The sequence below is a fragment of the Vipera berus genome, assembly GCF_964194415.1.
Source record: "Vipera berus genome assembly, chromosome: 14".
NCBI lineage: Eukaryota > Metazoa > Chordata > Lepidosauria > Squamata > Viperidae > Vipera > Vipera berus.
In genome coordinates, this window is record NC_138217.1 from 4,904,140 (window position 1) to 4,908,066 (window position 3,927).

Genomic DNA, 3,927 nt, shown 5'->3' on the forward strand with positions numbered 1-3,927 from the left:
TGATGTTCCCTAGTTGGGTAATGAAACATCTGCAAGAAAGCCTCCAAGCTCAGAGATCACCAAGGATGCCACAGTCTTCTTCTTCTTCTTCTTCTTCTTCTTCTTCTTCTTCTTCTTCTTCTTCTTCTTCTTCTTCTTCTTCTTCTTCTTCTTCTTCTTCTTCTTCTTCTTCTTCTTCTTCTTCTTCTTCTTCTTCTTCTTCTTCTTCTCCTTCTCCTCCTCCTCCTCCTCCTCCTCCTCCTCCTCCTCCTCCTCCTCCTCATCCCCTCAAACCCCACTCCCTTCTAGCACTGATAATATTCCTAGATCATTAATAATATTGTTAGGTCATTAAATGTCTGCAAGAAAAGCACCAAGCTCAGAGAGCACCAAGGACTCCACAGTTCAACCCTGAGCTACAAAAATCATCTTCTATTGATGCAAAATCCTGTCTCTAAGGTTGTTCGCCCTTGTGTTAGTGTGAAGGTTTCATCTCTTCAATCTAATTCAGGAGCAATTCACCTGCAGCCATGGGGTAGACAACACCCATTGCCATGTGCGCGCAGAAGCCATAACGGAAGAGACGGTATGAAACCCGTTGAATACACGGCGGTGCATTAGATGTCCTTGTAACGGAGACTTTAAACAATCAGATAAGTCATAATTTCCAACCAGGAGGCGATGGAAAGAGCAAAGAGCAGGCAAGATCCATTGTACTTTGTTCAGCACTGACCAAGAAACATATAAACAGCTGGGCAGTCTCAGAACTGGACCATAAACCATATTTAGAGCAGCCTAAGGCGAGCCCCCGTTCTGCCACAGATATAGGTGTCAACATTAGGAAAGAGAATTACAAGCCGCAACGGGGCTGCGTGGCTTTCTCAATTCTTTACATCCTCGCCTTGGTGTTTATCAAAACCACTTGACCCCTCGTGCACCGATGCCAACGGCATTTCAATCGGATCACATCCCATCTCCCCAGTAACCCACCGCCACCCTCATTTCCATATTGCATTAGGGCTGATTTCTCATTCTCCCCCAGCGTCTCTGCTTGGCAGCTGTAATTTCCATATGATCCTTGGCCCCGAATTTCAAAGCATAAGTTTGCGCTAATGGAGTCTGAATGCTGAGATTTGGTCGCACGGTGACACGGGGGGGGGGGCACCTCGCAAAGCGAGGCAGCTGATCAAGATGCTGATCGCACAGTCCTCCTTTGGACCAATAAACATCGGGGTGAGGGAAGGCAGGTGCCCCCCTTGTTCCCCATTCTCCATCTTATCAGCTTTGGTGTCTGATAGCATAGCCAATAACTGTTATTTATAAGGTAACATCATTGGCCAGGGTGGCACTTAAATTCTGCAAGGCTGCTTAGGGGAAAAAAAAGAAAGCAAACTAAATCAGAGGTTTAAATCTTCAAGGGTGCTGCTACACCATTTCTTCAGTAACTGTAACAGAGTTCAAAAGGGACCTTCGAGGTCTTCTAGTCCAACCCCCTGCTCAAGCAGGAGATCCTATTGGACAAATTTATCTGAAATGGTGTAGGGTTTGCTGCCTGAGCAGGGGGTTGGACTAGAAGACCTCCAAGATCCCTTCCAACTATTCTATTCTATTCTATTCTATTCTATTCTATTCTATTCTATTCTATTCTATTCTATTCTATTCTATTCTATTCTATTCTATTCTATTCTATTCTATTCTATTCTATTCTATTCTATTCCATTCCATTCCATTCCATTCCATATTTCTATTCTATTCTATTCTATTCTATTCTATTCTATTCTATTCTATTCTATTCTATTCTATTCTATTCTATTCTATTCTATTCTATTCTATTCCATTCTATTCCATTCCATTCCATATTTCTATTCTATTCTATTCTATTCTATTCTATTCTATTCTATTCTATTCTATTCTATTCTATTCTATTCTATTCTATTCTATTCTATTCTATTCTATTCTATTCTATTCTATTCCATTCCATTCCATTCCATTCTATATTTCTATTCTATTCTATTCTATTCTATTCTATTCTATTCTATTCTATTCTATTCTATTCTATTCTATTCTATTCTATTCTATTCTATTCTATTCTATTCTATTCTATTCTATTCCATTCCATTCCATTCCATTCCATTCCATTCTATAATTCTATTCTATTCTATTCTATTCTATTCTATTCTATTCTATTCTATTCTATTCTATTCTATTCTATTCTATTCTATTCTATTCTATTCTATTCTATCCCATCCCATCCCATCCCATCCCATCCCATCCCATCCCATCCCATCCCATCCCATCCCATCCCATCCCATCCTATCCTATCCTATCCTATCCTATCCTATCCTATCCTATCCTATCCTATCCTATCCTATCCTATCCTATCCTATCCAAATGGCTGTCCAATCATTTCTTAAAAGCCTCCAATAATGGAGCACTCACAATTTCTGGAGGCAAGCCATTCCACCAATTAATTGTCGTCACTCTTAGGAAATTTCTCCTTAGTTCTAGGTTGGATCTTTCTTTAATAACAGAATAACAGAGTTGGAAAGGACCTTGGAGGTCATCTAGTCCAACCCCCTGCTCAGGCAGGAAACCATATACCATTTCAGACAAATGGCTGTCCAGTCCCTTCTTAAAAACTTCCAGTGTTGGAGCATTCACAATTTCTGGAGGCAAGTCGTTCCACTGGTTAGTTGTTCTCACCGTCAGGAAGTTTCTCCTTAGTTCCAGGTTGCTTCTCTCCTTGATGAGTTTCCATCCGTTGCTCCTTGTCCTGCCTTCAGGTGCTTTGGAGGATAGCTTGACTCCCTTCTTCCTCATGGCAGCCACTCAAGAGATTGGAAGACTGCTGTCATTTCTTCCCTAGTCCTTCTTTCTGATAGGCTAAATATACCCAGTTCTTTATACTTTACTAGTGAGATGTAACAAAAATATCCATTCTTGGTAATTTTTTTGGTAAGGGATGGGAATGGATTGTGTGTTTCTTCTAGGAAAAGCTCACTTGTTAAGTCAAGCAACTTAAAGAGGTTTTATATTTCCATTACAGTTATCACTCTGTGTTTTTTGACAAGGCGCCACACAAAGGTGTATCAAAGGAAAGATCTGAATAGAAATAACATCAGCATTAAGCGCATTTTATATGAAGGGCATTATTGATTTTGACAAAGGTGCAGTGATTGCTTGCTATGGAAATGTTGTTTCGGGATCATCTCAAAGCCCATATCGACCGGAAAAAAGGTAAACTGCAGCTTTGCAGAGAAAGTCATGCTGAGGAAATCTGGTTTAAGAAATGTTTGGTTTAAGAGAAAGTTGTGAACAACATTAGACAGATTTATAATGCTTTTTAGCCTTTGGAGGGACCCAGTTGGTGTGGTGGTTAAAGCAGGCTATAAAAGCAGGAGGTGCTTTTGTGTTGCTTTAGACACAAAGCCAGTTGGGTGACCTTGGGCAGTCCTTCTCTCTCAGCCCTAGGAAGGAGCCATGAGCAAACTACTTCCAAAAATGTTGCCAAAAAATCCTTCAGGGACTTGTCTAGGCAGTCACCACTGGCCAACACCGACTTGAAGACACAACCACATGTGCTGGTGGGTTTCCATGTTTAACAATTGGATTCAAGTTTGGTAAAACAAATTAGAGATCAAGGTCAAGCACAATATAAGAAGGATATATAATACACTGATAGAAATTGATTCAGAAACGGAACTTGTTAAGGATTGTATGATAAAGTGGGCCCAGAACTTTCAGGAGGTTATAACAATGGATACTTGGGAAAAGATATGGGTCAAAAATGTAAAATTTACACAGGCTCAAAATTTAAGAGAGAATTTTTATAAAATGTTTTATAGATGGCATTTAGATCCTAAAAAATTAGCAAGTATGTAATCGAACTGCCAGCCCAAATGTTGGAGGTGTGGTTGTGAGGATGCAACGTATAATCATATATGGTGG